At 36.1% G+C, this 23,572-nt stretch overlaps 1 protein-coding gene across 1 annotated transcript in view; it reads right to left on the bottom strand.

Annotated features, from left to right (window-relative positions):
• Positions 1-23,572, bottom strand: part of LOC149801776 (lon protease homolog, mitochondrial-like) — a 138,220-nt gene that overhangs the window by 10,942 nt on the left and 103,706 nt on the right. The window lies entirely within an intron of this gene.

Genomic DNA, 23,572 nt, shown 5'->3' with positions numbered 1-23,572 from the left:
ATTTATTAAGAATTATAAGTCAGTATATAGAATCTTTCATTCGAAAAAGGGAAGAATGCAAAGTAGCTGCCTTTAATGTCTTTTTGTTGTCTTTAATACCAACATGACTAGGTCGCCCACAATGTATATCACGTTTTATTCCAGAATCTGTGCGCAGATGATGTTTCTGTAAGATAAGGGACATAAACAGATTGACAACATGAAGGTTTGAAAGATTTTTTAGTATGGATTGGAATCTGAAAAGGTGATGAAATTTTCTATTTTATAGAAGTTTTAATGTACTTTATGTACATAGTTCGGTAAGACTGTAATGTTGCAGTAAAAATGGATTGTTTATCTGATAAGCAGCTGGAAATTGTGCGTGGGATTTGCAATCTTGTCTCCAATTTTCGAACCTTCTGTACACAGGGACGTAGAACCAATGTGAGGTTTTTTGATTGTATTGTATTTATTCTGAAAAAATGAGAAAACTTATTGAGAACTTTTACAGTTGACAAAGATAAAATAGTATTGGGTGGGGTGGGATGATAATCAAATTGCTGATAAAGAATTGTGCATCATGCACAAGATTAATTTCTTTGTCAGTTTCAATGTGAGGACAAATGTGCCAAGAGGTGGAACAAATTCTTTATCTGAGTTTATAAGGTTTGGTTTATCAGCCTAAATCCGACATCATATACGGGATAAGAAAAATGATAATTTGATAGTGTACTGAGAAACTAATTTCGTTGGTCTAAGATAAAGTGATTGTTCATTTTCTTTGGCCTCAGTTTAGAGGCATTCTAAAGAGGAAATTCTGAATTATTCCAGATGGCATCTGCTGGCACGATTTGCAAGCTAATCCATACAGCCATATTCAAGCTTAGATCTAACTCAAGTCCTTATTAACATAGTAAGACCATCATGTCTGATCCCCAATATGTCTTTACCACAAATTGTATTAAATCCAGGTCTTACCGACATTTGTCCCTTAAGTATCTAATATGCTGAAGGAAGGTTAGCTTAATGTTACAAATACGCCCTAAAAATGCAGTCTCTTTAACAACAAGGGCAAGGTCAAGACAGAATTTTGGGCTATTAAGAACCACAGGTGCTCGACGCGAGCTTGATGTGTCCACAATGAAAAACTTCGCGAAAATCGCACGTTTCGGAGCCCGTAACTTCAGTTTGGTACAACGCAGAAAAGTCAATGATGGCTTGATGGATAGAAAATATCTCAGAAGTAAAACAAGTATGATCGTGTGCCTTTAAAGACGGAAATAGCAGAAGGAAATCGAGGGCCATGGGTGGAGCGAAGTATTTGGAAGTTCCGTACCTTCTCTCATATATTATGATAGAGAGGGTCCTATGTCAGAACGGGTCATGGGGATAATCTAAGGTATTTTTGTCACTCTGTATGACTTCTTCCTTTAGATGATTGTTTTTTTCTTAACATCAAGCTCGCGTCGAGCACCTGTGTTAAGAACTCTACTTGATCGGCTACAGCGAAGAATTTAAATCGGTTGTCTTTTACCTATTTTTAAACTCTGCTTAAGCATATGTGTAATTCACGTTTAATAGAATGTATGAAATTTGACCTTTCGCAGATCAAAACATCGTCCACTGTGATGAGCTTTAAAGTTTCTGGATCAAAGTATGTTAACTATGTTGTTAAATTTGATGCTGAAAAAGGTGCAAGAAGTACAGCCATGCCCGACATTGCTCTTTTTATTGTTGCAAATGATTCCCCGTGCTATATTTCATAATGATTTCATAGCCGAATGACAGTTCGATTTAGAGACATGGGAACTTAACGTTATCTTGTTGCCCTCTCTAATGGCACGGCGAGCTTTATTTATTCAGAATTTCAAATTTTGGATTGGTACTGAGATTGGTTAGGATATTTTATTACGTTCCGTGATGACACCTTTGCAATTCAAATCAAGCCATTATTTATAGACACGTTTAGTGTTTGGCATTGAATCCCCAATAACATCAGAGAATGCGTTTGTAAATAAGAGTAATGACGACAATATGTTTCCTAAAATATCAACTATCAAATTTGAATCGCAAAGGACCGAAACGTCACCCATTCTATCTTGATAAATTTCCGTAGTTGCCATAACCATTGGGGTTTGGGAGTATTACTTATAAAGTACACGGGGAAGCTGAAAATGCCACAAGGAGAGTCTTATTTATGAAGTACACTGGAAAGTGGTTAATACTGTAAGGGGAGTCTTATAGAGTACACGGGAAAGCGGTCAATACCACAAGGGGAGTCTTACTTATAAAGTACACGGGAAAGCGGTCAATACCACAAGGGGAGTCTTACTTATAAAATACACGGGAAAGCGGTCAATACCACAAAAGTCATCGCCAGCCTTCCCAGAGAAGCCAACTAAGAGTTGAATCACTAGGGGTGCAATGATATACCAGTACAATATTGCGGTTCGCTGTTCTGGCATTATATACCGCAATACGGTTTTCGGTTCCTCGATTTTTTTCTTCATGGTCTTGCTTATATCCAACAAATCCCTTTACACCGCATACTTTTTCCAATTTAATTCAAGAACCATATTTTTTCCTATATGCACGCTTAGCACAAGATTGCATGTGAATGTAAAGCGAGATGAACAGTACCATTATTCGGGCAAAGATTAATTGGGGGGTGGGGTAGCTAGTCAATAACCGGGAATATTTTCCAGTTATAAATAATAATTTATAAACTTCACTTTGCCTCAGATATTTAAGTTATCTTCGTAAAAACACTAAACTAACACTACTCGAGAGTCCGTGTTCATAATGACGTTAAATTAACAGTACTCGGGAGTCCGTGTTCATAATGACGTTAAATTAACAGTACTCGGGAGTCCGTGTTCATAATGACGTTAAATTAACAGTACTCGGGAGTCCGTGTTTATAAATATATCAATTCCTCCAAAATAATATTTTGGGGTATCCAAATGCCCAAAATGCACATGCAACAAAGCATGCAACATCTGCTTTTATAACTGATATTTTACCACCAAAGATTAAAGAAAGCAAAACAAACAGAGGCCGCGTCTGATGTTTGCAGTGTGAAATACATGGTCGGTCAGATCAAAGTACTTAGGTCACGTTAACTTCCGTTTGTTGTCTCCAAATATCGATTAAGGTCGATTCATTTATCAAGTTAGTTGACAGATATGTATTTCTTTCTTCAAAAAATGAATTTGAAAGTATCCCAACAATAAAGCAAAAAGTGCAGTGTGGAAATTCAGAACGCAGACTAGAAATGACAGATTTTTTCTTCTTTTTTCCCTGGATAATTTGACTGCTGTTTGCAGACTTGTTTCATTCTTATGTTAAGTTCTCTGTTCATTTGACTTCCATTTGAAGTCCTACTAGGTATCATCACTTAGAGATGGTTGTATTTTTCAAGTAGTAATTGTTAAAGTGGTTATTTTCTTGTTTTCAATCAGTGTTACTGTATTGCAATTCGTATTGCGTACTGCAGCAACTCGGTATTTATGAAAGGTTTCGATTTCACAAATTCTAAAATCCTAAGATTACGTACAAGTACATTTTACTTAATAATTTGTTTGAACCGAGAGTGCACTTTCTTTGTGTCGTATTCGCCAAAATGCCGACAAGCCTTGCAGTATATAATTTTCATCGTTTTAAAACGTAACTCTCAGAGAGATTGTGCTTGGGATATAAGGGTGGGTTTTTTTTTTGGGGGGGGGGATTTTTTTTAATATGTATACCTCAGACAGAAAGTAATTTTGCAACCCATTAGCATTACAGTCAATGGGAATTTATTTAGTTGACTTTGCCCATATGACGTAACGATAGATTTCTCATGACTCTTAACTATATTAATATAATTGATATTGTAGTAAATTTAGAGTATGCGCATTTGGTTATAGCGCTCCGTTTTAAGCAATTCTTAGATTTTTGTGATTACATATCTGATTATTGGAATTTGGTGCAAATAGAGAAATTTCTTTGCCCGAAATTATTAGCCAATTACTAGGAGCAAACGTCATGGAGTAAAGTGTTAGTGAGTTTCCATGATGCCATGGTTCACTAGTAGTGGATTCAGGTCTAAACCGAATGAGTGCCCATAAAGTCCCTACTAAAATCTAGTGGTGTACATTGTAACTGCATTGGCAGTATTTACGGTAGGAAACCGGTAAATTACACTATGGAATCAATAAGAAGGGACTCGGCAGATACCGTTTTTGTCGCCGTGGTTCTAAGGTGATGCAGTTGTACTGGCGAAAAGTGCCTGGAAACCATAGTTTGACTGGACTAAGGTGGCGTAGTTAAAACAGTTCCTTGTGTTAAGGGATAGTTGTAGTTTCTACGGCGTGAACTGCTGGCGGTACGGAAACGTAATGAAGAGAAACCATGCAGATGTGCGGTTTATAGATATTTGGCAGGTTGTGAGATCTATGGTCTTGCATTGATTAGAGTAAAATTTATGTATAGAATGGACTTGTCGGGCTTAATAATTTACAACTGAAGTTGTGTGGAAGTCTTTGGAAATTTGATGTAAATGTATGACTTCTAGCGGGAATCGCGCCAGGGTTTTAGACATCGCTCGGTCAAGTAAAGACCACTGGCTTGTAACATTATTCCATAGATAACACTACCATTACTTATATGAGGACCACTACTGCTACCACCACAACCAACCCGGTCACTACCAGTACTATCAATAATATTACTCTCCCATGTTGTTGTTGTTGCTGCTGCTGCTACTACTACTACTACTACCGAAAATACTATTAATTTTGGGGTGAATTATAATTATAATTTTATCTTATCATATTTAACAGTCGATATTGAAAGGTAAAATAACATTGTGGATCTCGAATGCTTACACTAGTTGCGAATCAAGGTTGAGAACAACTCTAGCAGAAACTTTTCGCTTACAATAATGAAGTTATTACAACGTTGAAAAAAAAATGAAACCTACTAGATATTCAACCTGGTTTAGAACAATTTAGAACCATACGTGTTACTACATAAAGCACATGGGGATAATAGAATCTTTGTTGGGGTTCGCACCGAGACAAGCAAATCCCAGTCGAGGGGTTATACAATTTGTCTTTTGCGACAGTCTGCTGAGAAAATTATAAATAATGTAACACGGAGGCTGAGAATTCTTTGTTTCCGCGCCAATTTCTAGATTAGATTATTTTTCTCGCCCACATGTTTATTTTTTTCTGAACTATTCATGCAATTATTTTGAATTCAATTCAATGACGAGTGTTCTTAACTGCCAACATGCAACCGACATACTTGTAAATTTTTTTAAAAATTATCTCTCAAGCTGAGGGTTGATAAATATATGACGATTGCTGAAAAATTTCAGCATGTAAGAAACAAGATACACGAGACAAAAAATATCGCAAATTCGCGAGAGTTGTCTGCAAACATCGGTGAACATTTAATACACTTACCGGTATTTCTAGCGGCTGTAGGTAACGTCGGATGAAGGATTCTTTTGGCAATATGTTCAAACTATTTCCTCAATAAAAACACTGTTTTTGACGACTTAAATCCACGTGGAATAGCATAACCCTCTTCTTTTGGCAATTTTGAATATCGCGCTATGTATGGTTGTTATCAAATACCGGTAAGTATCTAAACTGTGTGCATATGCTTTCCCGAACGATTTGCATGCAGCCAACTTGCACATTTTAATAAACAGGTGACAGCAGACCCACAAATCGTCTGTCAGTATGAACTAGATTTTGGGTGTTTGATTTATCGGACTGAAATACAGTCACCCGGTCATTGATAAAATCGCATTATTATACCGTGGATATTGATGTGTCTGATGTTTTTGCTTTTTCCTTCTTTTTTTTTTTTAAACAAGGGTCTCAATCTCAAATCATCACGAGTCATGGGCGTCCGCATATAGTGGAGATGGGGGAGGTGGGCAAGTCACTCCCCCGGATTTCACTTTGAAACATATTTTGGCCTATGTCCGTAAAACTTAATAACTGATCACTACACGTTTGTCCCCCGCCCCGAAAATAATTCTTCTGGCGCTCCTTCCATGATGGTCACACGAGGACTATAACATTGGCTCGAGTGCCGCACCACTGAAACCCATTCATACAGCGAAAGCGGTTCATATAAAAGGTAGCCAGTGAAAATGTTGGAAGCAAAAAGTACACGATGTAACAATCGAAATTTTCTCAAAACTTGCTGGCTGTGAAGAAAAAACAATTGCATTATTAATTATTTATAAATGCCAAGTGTTCTTGAGGGACGCAGGAAGCAACTCCATGGGTCGCGTGTTTCAGACGTCAGTTTTAAAACCAGATTAAAACTATCCAGATTATACTGGGTCTTCTAAGAGCCAATTAAGTCAAAAGATGCTTTTCAAACGGTGCTGAAAATAAAAACATTTGGTTTTATGTGCGTAAGCATGACAATGATTTACCGAGGTCTAAACGGAAAGCAAACTTTGATTTCTTTCATAGGAATCCGGAATGGCTGTGTAGATGAATGAGAATTAATTACTAGGTCGTCATGCGAGTGTGTCTGCTACACACGAGTGCATATAACACGGAATGAGTAACATCATTCGGTAATGTGCGCCTAGTCGTGAGGGAATATGGGCTCATTTGTGCAGGCAACGTGATGCGTGCCGTTTATCCGCTGACCTGGGTTCGAATCTCCGTAGAGTAAGAATTAAAAAATTATCTAACCTATATGATAGTATAATTTGTAATAAAATATTAATTCTGCCTACTAGCATTCTTCTATAAGGAATCCAGGGATATCACTTTCCTTTCTGCTCTGGTGTATATTTATAATTCTCTCTCTCTCTCTCTCTCTCTCTCTCTCTCTCTCTATATATATTTTAATTTTCGTAAAAGTGTAGCATATAATAATTGCTTGTAAGTCCAGTCCAACTGCCAGCAACAGTCCCTGGTCTGGTGTCGCATAATGCGCCAGTAGTACAGTGCATATGTTTGTTCTACTGTTTACTACTAACAGACTGTATAGACCCAGATCTGTCTGCGCACATTACGACGGTAAAGTTTCGTTCGTGCATTTTGCAGCTGGACTCGAGTTATAAACGAGTATAGACGGCATATCCGAAATGAGATATTTGCAGGTTGAGTTGCTACGGGTGCGCTTTGGCAAGTGGATATACTATTTGCCATGGAAGTACATATATATATATATATATATATATATATATATATATATATATATATATATATATATATATATATATATATATATATATATATATATATATATATATATATATATATATATATATATATATATATATATATATATATATATTTGTTGGTTTCATAAACATGTATTTCATTTGTAAAGATAGAGATTCTTTTGTATTCGGAACATTCATAAAGCCTTCAGATATTAATGATAAATACATATCAATATTCTTAAAACCGAAACACTATCTACTGTACAGGGGTTGTATGACGTGTATTTTTTTCTATAAAAAACAGGATTTGCGTTTTGCCAGATGACAAGATACGACGATCACTGCTGACGTAAACAAAGCAGTCGAGTGAGACACATTTATCAGTATGACCCCAACAAAAACATTCCGGTTTGATCTGAGAGATGCTAAACGTATTACCTCTTGGTAAGTTCTATCGAACCTGAGAAAACGAGTATACCACTGAAATTGATAGCTTTAGATAAGCTTGCGTGGATGTGGTCCTCTCTGGGAAGGTTTGTATCACAGACTGTCCGATCAGCACCCCTGTCTCTGATAAGAAATCACAGCTGAAGTGATACCGAATAATTATTGTTTTGTTGAGTCTTCAGACGGTAGATATGTTGAGTCCAAATTTTAGACGTCAGTAGCTACGCAAATCTACACGAAGCCATATTATTTGTTTGCAGATCATAGTGACACATTTATTAGACAAACTAGCAGTTGATGGAAAATTCACCGTGGCTGGAACATATATGAAGAATAATCTACACCTTTCCAAGATAATTTACTTCGATTCCGGAAAACCCCTACATTTTAGCTGGCCTAATAAAGACTTTTTATAAGGCACGTTCCATTCCATTACTTCCCATATCAGTATATCAAAATAGACCAGCTATCCACCAAGGATAACCGTCAACATGAAAAGTTGAAACAATATCCAAGTGTCAAGAGGTTATGCCCATAACACTAAAGATATATTGCATTATATTATATTATATTATATTATATTATATTATATTATATTATATTTACAAATATGGCCATATATAACATACTCTCACATACTCATCTATCTCAGAGGAAGTACTATTTTAAAAAGGTAAAACTTAAGTAAATTCAAAGTGAACACTTTACATCAGTGAAAGGTTCTGATTAATTAACGTGTGTACATGAAGACACGTACAAATACTTCCGTGACATGAACTATCGAACCTTTGTATGTTCTCCACATGGTTCTCTCGATTTAATGAAATGAGCACAGTGTTAATGTATTGAGCAGGTTTATAAATGAGATGTAGACTCGCCTTTATCAAACTGTTCAATATTGGATTATACTGCGTATACTCACATGAAGTACTGTCCAACTGCAAACAAAATACGTAGATCTGCCGTCACATAATGCGCAAGCAGATCAGGGCCTATGTTGTTTCTTTTTCTTTACTGATTAATCAAAACAAACTGTATTGACCCAGATATGCCGGCACATTATGAGACAGCAGCTCCGGATGTGTGCAGTTTTAAGTTCGATTCTACTTAATTAGCGAGTAAGACAGTCTCTTAACTTGTCTTTAATCACGTTATTGATAGGTACAGTTACTGTCTTAGCTAGCTTATAGAAAGACGCTTTTTGTATCAGTTTCCAAACCTGTTTAACGTATCTTCCCTCGAAATGATAAGATAATGATTGAGTAGAAGAAACGAAGTAGCATAACCGGTTTAATCAGGGTCATTCTAATGACAGTTCCCAGCAGGTGTTGTTCTTATCGGTTCTTTACCTCTGTATATTTTTGTTTTTTGTGATGGTGTACTATGTTTGATCTTTATATCAATGCCAGCTTAATGTCATAGTTTATCTTCGTTTATCTATACAGATGGTTAATTTGTTCTAATATTGTATTTTAACTTCACTTGCTTATCATCATAACACTACTGTATATACTAGGCATGGGATGGCAATATATATATATATATATATATATATATATATATATATATATATATATATATATATATATATATATATATATATATATATATATATATATATATATGGTTGTGTGTGTGTGTGTGTGTGATGACTGTACATACTAGACATGGGATGGCTGTTGATACATCTTCTAACCTGAACAGCTCATAACAAATTGCAGTACATATTTCACCATATATGCAATGAGGAAATTAACTTTTTAGAGAACATAAACCAACACTAGAGCTTAGTATGGTTAATTGTTGAAAGATGATCCCTCATTCATGTTCCAGGAGTACTGGGTTAAACAACTTGACAGGCATAACATCAAACAAGCAGCCGTACTTTCGACGTTTGTACGAGTAAAAGAATCAAGGTTTCCCTTAGGAATATCAAATATCCAAGAGTACGTAGATATATATTGCACGAGATTTGCAGACTTGTCGGAAGAGATCATGGACTCCATGCGTCCTACCTAGCCTTTCAATTTATGTCTATTTATCCCCACGCTTGCTGCTCATGATGAATAACAATATACCTTAACGTATCTTTCAGATACGTACCAAAGATATGTTGTGACAATAATATTCGAAATCTGCAGATCCACCTCAAATCAGGGATGGTATTTAATGTTAATCACAACGGAATAATAGCTTACTCGCCATAATTGGTTCTCCTCCGGTATCGTCTGCTTGTTAGCGTCGGAATCAATTTCAGTCCAAAGTGTCGTTGTTGTAGGGTTTGATGCCATGCCATTTTTCAGCACAAGATAGGCTATACATGGCGGCGGTGGAGGAAGAACCTGTGAAAATCCTGGAAATAACCAACGACCCACGAGAAGCTATTGGCAAACTTTCTCACATACCCACATTGGCCGAATCCGAGACTCGAACCAACGCAGACAGAGGTGAGATGACAGTGATCCATAATGAAGAGCGCTTTAGACCACTTGGCCACTCGGGGCCCCCCCCAAAGTGTCGTAATAAGTTATACCTAACTATCTGTTGAAGTTGTCCAGATTTCGTTAAAGCAATACAGAAAGTTCCTTTCCTTATAAGAGCAAAACCACGTTGGTTTATATAACAAAGTGAATGCCGTACGTTGTGATCCAATCAATCTGTGATGAATCTGTATAACAATGAAGGCTTTCTCCTTCACGGAGCAATACCACTCTGGCTTTTGTAACAAATTCGAGACACAAATGAAGGTCTTACGTTGGGATCCAATGCATTTGCGATGAGTCTCTCTGCTAGAAAATACTTTATCATATCGACAAAATGCATTTAAATTTCTTGGTACATATATCTTATTTTATTTGCTATAATTAATGGAATATACAAATGTATCGGCAATGGAAATATTTAAAACGTCTCAGCGGTCATGTCAGTTGTACGGAAACTGTGGTCATGTCGCAGTCTGTCCATATGAAGAAATAAGTCTGCCATTTTAACCAAAAAAATATTCACAGACTGATTTCTCTCTCTCTCTCTCTCTCTCTCTCTCATCAGTAATGTATGGACATTAGTCTTGTACAGCGATTAAATGATTATCATTTTTTAAAAGATTTTAGGGAAAATACCGAGATCGCTTCGTCTTTCTCAGTGGGCAAGACAATTGATCTTTAATATTATTACATGATACATGCTCATTTCGTAAAGACGTACACAATTATGAATTTTGGTAACTGGGTAATCATAATTAAGTTGGTTACGCGATTCCTCTGAGAGGTTTCTTGTTTTTTGTAACTGAATGATGCCATTCGTTCATACTTACTTGTCCGTAAGCCCGTAAATGACGACAGATTTCGCAGATTTTGAGAAAATTGCTCCTGAATGTCGGTAAATTTAGAAATATCCGAACATATCAGCCGTCCCAAACTTTCCACAAAAGCATACTTAAATGTACAGATGTTCACTCTATTGTCTCAAATGATGTCCTTTAACGTCTGGTCTAAAGCGCTCTCCGTTACGGATCACTGCCATCTCACCTCTGTCTGCGTTGGTTCGAGTCTCGGATTCGGCTAATGTGGGTATGTGAGAAAGCTTGCCAGTAGCTTCTCGTGGGTCGGTGGTTCTTTCCGGGGTTTTCCCGGGTTCTTCCTCCACCATTAATACTGGCCGCCATACATAGCCTATCGTGTGCTGAACACTACAACAACAACAACAACTAAATGTTCGCTAGATTCAAAATATATGCGATGTCGTTCCAAATTTATTGAAATATTCAAAATATCTATACTTTTCTAAAATATCTTTCACTAATGTCCTAATATTTCAGTTTATCTTGAAAGTATGTGTGCATTTCCTTTCAAAAGTATCGTCCGCAAACGTCATCCTATTTAATTGTGCTTGAGAAAGAATAACACAAAATATTATATATATATATATATATATATATATATATATATATATATATATATATATATATATATATATATATATATATATATATATATATATATATATATATATATATATATATATATATATATATATATACATATATATATATATACTTCTTGGAGAATATGAATGTATTTTTTATTAAAGGATGAAAGACAGCTAAGTTTCTATCTTCTCCCATTTATATTTCACTGCAGAAAATAATGAAGACGTTTGTCAAACAATATCTTGGATTAGTTTACCATCATATACTTGAATATCTAAGAGAGTACCTTAATACTCCAAGGAGTTTCTTTGCCGAGCGAATTCGACCCTGGCATGAATCCCGCTAGAAGTCACTTGTTTTCCCTGATTTCCAAGAACTTCTATACAACTACTGTTTTAAACTGTAAATTTCAGCGCGCACAGACTATAAATAATTTTCCACTAATTAATACATGGCCGCAAATTTCAGAATTTCACGATTGCCTGCCAACCTCACAACTGCATGATTTGTCCTTACTACATTTCCATAACGAACCGTATTTCAGACAGAGAAAATATACAACTCAACCACCAAGTCAAGGTACTATTTTCCCTACGCTACTCTAGATCAGTGAAATCATGATCTTAAGCCTCATTTCGACGGTAACTGTACGCCATATTTACCATCACAGCAACAATAAACGGCACCTCCAGTCCATCCTCAATTATTCCATTGTCCAATTTACCAGACCCCAATCATAAATACTGCACCTGGAGTCACACGATCAATCGACACAATTAGAATTTAATAGGGACTACTGAGCTCAGGGACACTTATGCGGCTCTGACCTGAACTCACTAAAACTAAACGATGCCATCATGAAACCTCACCAACGCTGCACTCCGTGTCATTTGATCCTAGTAATTGGCTAATTATTCGGGCTGAGGACTATGTCCCCAGCACCGACTTCCCATAATCAAAGAAGTAATCACAAAAATCGAAGAAATCCTTAAAAGAGAAAGGTATATTCAAATGGCGCATACCCCAAATTTATTATAATATGAATGGATTTCTTTGAAAAAAAGAGCTAAGATTCCATCTTCTCCCATTTATATTTTACAGCAGGAAATCACGAACATATCTGTGAAACAGTACATTGGTAGTAGTGGAAGCAGCAACAGCAGCAGTATTATTAGTAGCAGCAGACGTTGCAGCAGCAGCAACAACACAAATAATAATAATAATAATAATAATAATAATAATAATAATAATGAATCATTAGAAAAAACTAGCGGATCGTGTTTTTACATTCTACTACTTTTCTCCACAACCGTTGATAAACATATGCATGAAGATGACGTATTCGGCATCAACGAATGCAGAACGTTTGTAAACGTTATTGTTTAAGACTTTTGTCGGAACACTAGTTAGCGTTATTGTTTAAAACTTTTATCGGTTGTAGACAGCTGGTTAACGTTAGTGTTTAAGATTTTATCGGATACAGACAGCTGATTAACGTTAGTGTTTAAGACTATCGGATGCAGAAACTGGTTAACATTAGCATTTAAGACTTTTATCGGATATAGACAGCTGGTTAATGTTAGTGTTTAAGACTTCTATCGGGGGCCCCGAGTGGCTGAGTGGTCTAAAGCGCTCACCGTTCCGGATCACTGCCATCTCTCCTTTGTCTGTGTGGGTTCGAGTCCAAAGATCGGCTAGCGTGGGTACGTGGGAAAGCCTGCCAGTAGCTTCTCGTGGGTCGGTGGTTCTTCCTTGGGTTTTCCAGGGTTCTTCCTCCACCAGTTATACTGGCCGCCATGTATAGCCTATCTTGTGCTGAAAAATGGCGTTAAACCCTAGAACAACAACAACAACTTTAACGGATGCAGACAGTTGGTTAACGGTGGTGTTTAAGATTTTATCGGATATAGACAGCTGGTTAACGTTAGTGTTTAAGACCTTCCGATGCAGACAGCTGGTTAACATTAGCATTTAAGACTTTTATCAGATGTCGACAGCTGGCTAATGTCAGTATTTAAAACTTTTATCGGATGCAGAAACTGATTAACGTTAGGGTTTAAGACTTTTATCGGATGCAGAAACTGGTTAACGTTAGGGTTTAAGATTTTTAGTATGACAGACATGAAGTAACTGTGCATTTAAATGTCACAGATTTGTGTTCATCACCATATGCCTGACTCTTATTTTATAATTTTGTTTTGGGGTGGTGGTGGCAAAATTTAAGGTTTTATTTACAATTACGACAAACCTTTCAGGTTGACGTTTGAGTTTATGGTTTACCCTGTGCAGAGATAATATCAACATTTGTTCACTAGTATCAAAATTCTGTCGCTGAAAGGTAAATTAAGATATATTTTATGGTTATTCTCTTTTGTTTAGTTAGTTTTTAACAGTCGTTGTTACTCCGTAAACGCTGATTCTAAACTATAACCATTATTTTAATTTATCGCCAGAGTGTATCACTATCACGTTATTACCCTTCAGGAGCCATTTTCCGTTGAAGTAATATAAAACAAAATAAATCGGTCACATTAGGAGGATACGACAAAGCAAATTGTGGACAGTTTCTAACGAATCCATTGCAAATCTAGATTTTCCTTAGTTGTTTTTACGGCATAGAATTATGCCATTTTGCTCCTCATGAAACGCAATGGAAAGAATTTGGTTACTTGACTGTTAATCTAAGCATCTGATAATGAAAAGATATACATTTATGATCAGCAACAATTCTGCTGAATTGTAAATGGACCCTTTTCACAAGAACATGCAGTTTAAAATCCTGATCCATCCAGATAATGACGATCTCGGTGTAAGTTGCCTTCGCTGATGTAACTCAGTATTTCTTTCTTACGTCCCCAAAAATACTTATTGACTTGATCCAATTGTTGTCTTAATTTGTACCGATGCGAATAAAACACATTTCAAAATACTTTTTGGTTATAGAGTATGACATATTTAATGCGATGTTAGTGGTAGCCATGCACAACAATTCTTTCTTTTGTAATATAAAAGTAAAAGGAAGGCATTTGATTTCTCTATTGTCCTTGAACAGACTGAGTTAGAGATCATTTTAGATACAACTGCTTTACATTACCATATCCCCCCCCCAAAAAAAAAAAAAAAAAGTTTTTCCAAATGTTGTTTGTGTTAGTCCCTACTTTGGGCTCCTAGGCTTTCTTAAAACTTCTACTAAATCGAATATCCCGAGATAAACCAAATAGATAAAACGGGAAGTTATAAAATGCCAGAGCTGTCTTAAGATGATAAATTTTATTATATGATGTGGAAACCTATTTATGTGATGTGCCTTTGTCCTTACATGATGCAGAAACCTCTTTATATGCTGTGCTTTTGTACTTACATGATGTGCAAGCTTCTTTATATGCGGTGCTTTGGTCCTTATATGATGTGCAAACTTCTTTATATGCTGTGCTTTTGTACTTATATGATGTGCAAACTTCTTTATATGCTGTGCATTTGTACTTGTATGATGTGCAAACTTCTTTATATGCTGTGCTTTTGTACTTATATGATGTGGAAACTTCTTTATATGCTGTGCTTTTGTACTTATATGATGTGCAAACTTCATTATATGCTGTGCATTTGTACTTATATGATGTGCAAACTTCTTTATATGCTGTGCTTTTGTACTTATATGATGTGCAAACTTCTTTATATGCTGTGCATTTGTACTTATATGATGTGCAAACTTCTTTATATGCGGTGCTTTGGTCCTTACATGATGTGCAAACTTCTTTATATGCTATGCATTTGTACTTATATGATGTGCAAACTTCTTTATATGCTGTGCTTTTGTACTTATATGATGTGCAAACTTCTTTATATGCTGTGCATTTGTACTTATATGATGTGCAAACTTCTTTATATGCGGTGCTTTGGTCCTTACATGATGTGCAAACTTCTTTATATGCTATGCATTTGTACTTATATGATGTGCAAACTTCTTTATATGCTATACATTTGTACTTATATGATGTGCAAACTTCTTTATATGCTGTGCTTTTGTACTTATATGATGTGCAAACTTCTTTATATGCTGTGCATTTGTACTTATATGATGTGCAAACTTCTTTATATGCTATACATTTGTACTTATATGATGTGCAAACTTCTTTATATGCGGTGCTTTGGTCCTTACATGTGCAAACTTCTTTATATGCTGTGCATTTGTACTTATAGGATGTGCAAACTTCTTTATATGCGGTGCTTTGGTCCTTACATGATGTGCAAACTTCTTTATATGCTGTGCATTTGTACTTATATGATGTGCAAACTTCTTTATATGCTGTGCTTTTGTACTTACATGATGTGCAAACTTCTTTATATGATGTGCTTTTGTACTTACATGATGTGCAAACTTCTTTATATGCTGTGCTTTTGTACTTGTATGATGTGCAAACTTCTTTATATGCTGTGCTTTTGTACTTATATGATGTGCAAACTTCTTTATATGCTGTGCTTTTGTACTTATATGATGTGCAAACTTCATTATATGCTGTGCATTTGTACTTATATGATGTGCAAACTTCTTTATATGCTGTGCATTTGTACTTATATGATGTGCAAACTTCTTTATATGCTATACATTTGTACTTATATGATGTGCAAACTTCTTTATATGCGGTGCTTTGGTCCTTACATGTGCAAACTTCTTTATATGCTGTGCATTTGTACTTATATGATGTGCAAACTTCTTTATATGCGGTGCTTTGGTCCTTACATGATGTGCAAACTTCTTTATATGCTATGCATTTGTACTTATATGATGTGCAAACTTCTTTATATGCTGTGCTTTTGTACTTACATGATGTGCAAACTTCTTTATACGATGTGCTTTTGTACTTATATGATGTGCAAACTTCTTTATATGCTGTGCTTTTGTACTTATATGATGTGCAAACTTCTTTATATGAGGTGCTTTGGTCCTTACATGATGTGCAAACTTCTTTATATGCTGTGCTTTTGTACTTACATGATGTGCGAACTTCTTTATATGCTGTGCTTTTGTACTTATATGATGTGAAAACTTCTTTATAACGAGGAGCAATAACGGAACATTGCAGGCGCGCGAAGGGGTCAAACAGTCCTGTCAAACAGATTACACAGTACTTCTATCTAAAAAGTGATCTCCACCAGTTTCTGTAACAAGATATATACACACACGAGGAAAGAAAGCCTATGTGCAATCATTCTAGTACGAGAGAGAGAGAGAGAGAGAGAGAGAGAGAGAGAGAGAGAAGAGAGTGTGTTTATAATGTCGAAGGTTATCTTGGTACTGATAATAATCATCGCAAAATATATTCTCTATAAATAAAATTTAATTGCATAACAATCTTTGGTTAAAGAGATAACCTTACCGACATTGTTAATTATTTAACACGGGGCAGACATGACTTTATTTGAAGACCCTTTACATATGTCTAATATATTTCATTCAATGTTCCATGTACTGCTACCCATACTATTGGTGAACATATAACCCACTGAATAAGTGAAGATTTTATATCCAGTGATCCATCTGTGTATTTTCTTCCGCTTGAATATAATTTATTTTATGTGGCACCAAAAACTCCCAAGTGATGATACCTATTATCCCTTTGTCAAATAAGGTACACGGTTCTGCGAATCTTAACATTTTTCTTCTTTGGTAGTGTAACCAGATTCCTCCCCACCAGAAATATTTTCGGAGTTGGTGGGGACAAACATGTGGTTGTCAGCAATAATGTTTTACGGATGTCGACCGAAACATGTTTAGAGGTAAAATCAGGAGGAGTGAGGGTGGGGCAAGAGACACCCACCTTGCCCCAATGTGCTGGCGCCTATGCTCCCCACACGAAGATAAAATGTCTGTGTTTATTAATAATTTTCAAATTCAAAGTACAGAGGGAGCTTATAGATAATGCTGATTAAATTAACTGGTGTTCATTGATGTATGCGCATTTATTTATAGCTCTCCATTTTAAGAATTTCTTAGATTTGTGATTACTTGTATGATTATGGGAAGTCGGTGCTTTGGATATCACACCAAAATAATTAGCCAGTTACTCGGGGCAAACGTCGCGGAATGAAGTGTTAGTGAGTTTCTATGGTTTACTTTTAGTGAATTCAGGTAAGAGCCGCATGAATGGCCCTGAGCTCAGTAGTCTCTATTAAAACCTAATTGTGTGATATGATCGGGTGACTCCAGGTGCAGTATTTATGATTGGAGACTGGTAACTTATACAACGGAATAAACTAGAAGGGACTGTTCCGTCGTCAGCTGGCGCCCTTTATTGTTGCAATGGTGTTATATATGATGTAGAGTTACAGGCGAAATTTGGCTTAAAAATCATAATTTGACCTGCCTAAGGTCGCGTAGTAAAAGTAGTTCCTTGTATTAGATGGTTGAGTTGTATAGTTTCACGACGTGAAATAATGGCGGTACGTTACGGAAAAGTTAATGAAGAGAAACCATGTAGTTGTGCTGTTGACAGTCGAAGTTGTGAAATTTGTGGTAATGTATTAATTAGAGTAAAATTATTTATAGTTTGGACGCGTTGGTATTTCCAGTTTGCAAAAGTAGTCATATAGAGGTCTTTGTAATCGAGGGAAACATATGACTTCTAGCGGGATTCGCGCTAGGGTTTGACATTGCTCGGTCAAGAAACCCCTTTGGTTGTTATACTGTATCATCATGACCTCAAACGATTCGGACAATGAGCGTGATCCACTCATATGTCTGATTCACTTTAGGTCAAGTTCAATTATAAGCTTATACCATAAAGATCTCTCACGAGTTGAAAATGAGAGAGATCCACGCATATCAATTAAGTACTGGTGTGCTGCCAAACACCAACCGACCCAAAAATCTCATCCGACTGACTGACCTTGCGACATTTCCAGAACTAAGGTTTATATTTCTATTCCAATTTCGATATAACCTGGAAAATAAATTTATATCAATGCAGTCTTATTCAAGTTCTATTACGAACAAGAGATAATGTGTATTAGTTATGTATTTATCTTAGGAAAGGTAGTCAGTAAGTTCTGCCATTTAGGATCTTCAGTGATAGACAACCTGTCAGTTAACGAAGAGATCAATATTCTCATTGGAAAGGTGGCCACCACCTTCGGCAGACTCGTATAAAACGCGTGCAATAACAATAAACGTATCGTTAAGACTAAGATGCTAAACTGTCAGGCATGCGTAGTATTGTTGGTATTACACAGAAGGACAATGTCACCAATTCAAACGTCCTACCAAGCACCCTGACACTCTTAAAAAGAGACGGATATACTGGCTCGGAGAGGTACGCAGGATGTACGATAGACACATCCTAAAGAACATGCTTTATAGAGAAGTTACCAGTGTCACGAGACCAGCAGTATGCACAAAACTCCACCTTGAAGATGCATAAGTTCGGTATCACTAAATTATCCACTTTTCTTAGCACATATATTTTTTCAAGGTGCGGAAATATTTGCATACATTTGCGTTAAAATGGTTGGCAATTTCTAGGTGTTAATTCCCAAGAAAATTTTTTGATAATGGCAGATGTTTACTACCTACCCCGAAAACCAAGACCTTGGTTTTAGAAATATTAACATTGTGATCCGCCCATGGCGCATGAATACATATGGTTTCAACACTAGTCTATTGCTTCTATACCCTCTAGATCAATGATGAATTACCATTTATTCATCATTATCAACATAAAAATGGCTAGAAAAATAATAATTAATCTGTTTTTTTATTTAAAAAAAACCCAAATCAATCCTAGTAGAGAATTTTATCGAAATCCTTTCTGGTTTCCTTACTCTCCCTCCCTCCCCAATACCGGATTACCAAATAGGCAGAGTAGGCACCATCATAGGGGCCCCGCGACAACGGATCAAAATAATATTGATAAAACGTGTTAAGAGATAATTTGCGAGGGGGTCCCCAAGATTTCGACTGCCTAAGGGCCTCCACAGGGTTTAATCCTGCATTGTCCCTCTCCCCCCCCCCGCGCATAAGTGACAAAATACTTGGAAATTTTGGGACTGAGAGAGAAAAAGAATTTGAGCTGGATGAAACACTTGAAATTGAGTCTACACTAACCGACTGTTTGGGAGACATGCCGTAAGATTATATTTTTAATTGTCCATTCCCATGTTTTTCTGTTGGTCGATTAGGCTGCTGCCTGACCAACAAGCACAGTGATAGAGGGATAAAAGGAGAGCGGCTTTCGGACATTTTAATATTTAAACATAATATGTTTTTAGAATCTTATTATATACGCCCCTCCCCCCCCCATAAGAGCATTAAATATATTTCAGTATGTGTGTACGCCCGAGGAAATTTACCCTACAGTCTCGACAGGCAGGGCAAACATGTAGTGTTCAGCTATTACGTGTTACGGATGTAGGCCAAAACATGTTTTGAAGTGAAAGCCGGGGGGTGGGGTGTTATTTACTCATTTGATATGACTTTTGCTAATGTTGATGAATTCAGTAATATCCTATGTAGAGAAACATTGCTGTTGTCGGGAGAGAAAAGGGCGCTTTTGCTCTCTATTTTATACGAGATAATATCAATCATTTAGTTATTATCAGCAGCAAATAAATAAATAAAAAAATAGATAAATAAATAAATAAATAAATAAATAAATAAGCAACCCGTTCCTTCTATCCTTTGTAGTCTTGTCCGTCATTTCGCCAACACAGCTTTCAAATCCCTACTCATATTCCCATTTCGATTTCGAACCATCCAGCGTGTAACATAATAGGTCTTACAATATAAATAGGCTGCATATGTTGCTTGCGTGTTCACAAGAAACGCATTTTGAAGAACAACGTTTCCTTTTGTTCGGTGGGCAGAGGGCGATTAAGAGAGACCATATAGTGCGTAATGTGGTCATATTTTGCGCAAAAACAAAACAACAAAACGCCAGTACTGAAAAAAACTACAAGGCTCATCTATGATGAAAATTATTGATCGTTCGGCACAAATGAAATCCACTACCATCTTATCAACACAGATGTGCACAAGGAGCTCGTCTGGTTTGCATGCTTTAATATTTCATTACCAGCCAGTTCTCTGTGAATACGAAGATTTTCATTTAGTTTTTACAGACTATGTGATTAAAATAATAAAATCGAGAGCGAAAGTTACTTTATCACGCATTCAACTTTTCCTCGTTTTAGTGCTTTCTTGTACCAATATTAAATCTTTGGGTCTGAATGAATTCTAATTAACTAGAGTCGATTAAATAAGCAGTCCGACAATTCAGCATAATTAGAACTAATCCTCATGAACAGTACCGGAAGCGGTAGTTATAATCAGTATCAATCTCACTGCAACCTGCTAATCGAAAATCTCATTTTATTTAAACATAGCTCCCAATCAATCGATAAAATTTGTTTTTGTTCGTCTTTACTTTTTCGTTCTTCCCTCCTTCGTTCCTTAGAACGCTAGAACCGACAGAAAATACCACTTCACCCGGAATTTTTAACAAGTTATAAGTATTTGTTCCATCATCGCACACAAAATCTATATCCGTGACATGTTCAAACTGTAGTTCTTTTTTAGATATGGTGATTCTGAAATCAAATTACATTTAAATGCTTGCGGATGCGTAGTTACGAGGCCAACACGTGTCTTTCATTTCAATGCGTCAAGTCAATTTTGAAATAAAAACCAAACGTAATTTGAATAAATCTTATCAAAAGACCTAAATCTAAATATTTGTAAATCGTAAGTAAATGTTAATAAACTGAAAGTCATGTTTAATTTTCGGTAACATAACTTGTTTTATATTGTGAACGTAACGCGAAAAACCTTCGTCCCTAATATATAATTTCCTGAAAGGGAAATCCGGCAGGAAGGGTTTTAATCACCAGAGTAGTTCTACCGTTACAAAAATGATGGCTTCAGAACTGTTTAAGAGGGTAAAACTCTGAAATAGGTTTTACTATGTGCGTGGGAAGAAATATTTTTATAGTAAGGGCTAATATTCACAGGAGAAAAATGACCACAGATTTAACGCCCCTGGAACTAGTGATCACATTCCGGGTGCATGAAAGTTGTTGTCAGTGCTCTATACTAGTACAAGTTGTTTTTCTTATTCTCCCCTTCCCAGGACATCTGGTATTTTGTTTTGCCATGTTTTGTTTTCAAAATAAAATAATGTACTATATACAAATGTGTGCAACTAGGTCATGTGCAATCAAATGCTGAGGAACAGCTGTAAAGTGGCGGAATTAAGAAATAAGTTCTGACGGGTAGTAGATTTTGAACATATTATACACTTTCTAATATCGACTGACTTTATACACCTTCTAATATCGATTAACTACGTGCACCTTCTAATATCGATTGACTATATACACCTTCTATATACAAATATGTGCAAATAGGTCATGTGCAATCAAATGCTGAGGAACAGCTGTAGAGTAAAGAAGCGGAATTAAGAAATAAGTTCTGAAAGTAGAAGATTTTGAACATTTTATACACTTTCTAATATCGATTGACTTTATACACCTTCTAATATCGATTAACTATGCACACCTTCTAATGTCGATTGACTTTATACACCTTCTAATATCGATTAACTATGCACATCTTCTAATATCTATTGACTATGTACACCTTCTAATATCGATTGACTATGTACACATTCTAATATCGATTGGCTATGTACACCTTTTAATATCTATTGACTATGTACACCTAATATCGATTGACTTTATACACCTTCTAATATCGATTGACTATATACACTTTCTAATATCGATTGACTTTATACACCTTCTAATATCGACGACTATGTACACCTTCTAATATCGATTGACTATATACACTTTCTAATATCGATTGACTTTATACACCTTCTAATATCGACTGACTATGTACACCTTCTAATATCGATTGACTATGTGATTGACTATATGATTGACAAGTCTCTTAAACAGCCGCATACGAGACGAATAAATGTTGGTTGGATAAAGAATTCTGCTGTTGATGAGATGGTTCAGTATGCAGTAGAACTGAAATAAATGTCGAAAGTAAGATCCTGTCGGAATATAAGAGGTTCTGGCTTAAGGAAGATGACAGTTATGGGAGGCTACATTCATTTAAAAGAAACCAAGTAATATACCGTTTAACTGGATTTAAAAAGCTTTTTCGTACGTTATCATATACGGAAATACTTTACAAAATTAAATAAAGCATATTATTTTTCTGTTTAATTTATTCCACTTAGACACTAGCTTTTACGGCGTAAAAAATTAATGAATTGAAACGTAGGCAAGTTAGAGAGTAAACTAAAGATATGGATGTACAGAAAAGAAACTTCAATGACAGAAAACAACGTATTGTGCTTGTTTAGGGTCATTTGTAGGTTACTGTATGCCAGTAATAAACAATCATAGGTTTTGTTACCCTCAATACACAGTCTTAGAATATACTTCATAAATAATCTAATTACTAGTCTATATGACACGAGCGCTGGAGAATCTGAAGATCTAGCTCTCATCCAAATAAAACTACCTATCATACAAATTAAATAAAGTAACCTTAAGGCATCCAAATATTTAAATTGAAAACGGAAAAAATAGAAAATAACTATGATTTAACAATATATTAACCATAAACGATTAGGGATCACATGCTGCTGAGAGAGAGAGAGAGAGAGAGAGAGAGAGAGAGAGAGACTGACCTTTGACGCAATGTATCAGTCAAACATCCCGTTCACATAAACGGTGCGCTTTTATTCTCTCTCTGAAGGCATTGTATTAATCTTTATTCGGAAATTAGTTAAAGACAAGCGACGCTAAAGCTAAACAGATGGACCACAATACCCTGATAACAATCATCACGCACACTGTACTTTCAAATTTTCACGCCACCGTGACAACAGCATTGACAATCACAACGATACCGTTACCTTCGGCTGAATCTCACCTCTGTCTGCGTGGGTTCGAGTCTCGGATTCAGCCAATGTGGGTATGTGAGAAGGCTTGTCAGTAGCTTCTCGACGGTCGGTGGT

This window comes from Sinohyriopsis cumingii, chromosome 4 (genome assembly GCF_028554795.1).
Source record: "Sinohyriopsis cumingii isolate HCF-2022 chromosome 4, ASM2855479v2, whole genome shotgun sequence".
Taxonomy (NCBI): Eukaryota; Metazoa; Mollusca; class Bivalvia; order Unionida; family Unionidae; genus Sinohyriopsis; species Sinohyriopsis cumingii.
Note: the sequence above shows the minus strand (reverse complement) of the source record. Positions and strands in the feature narration are given on the sequence as shown.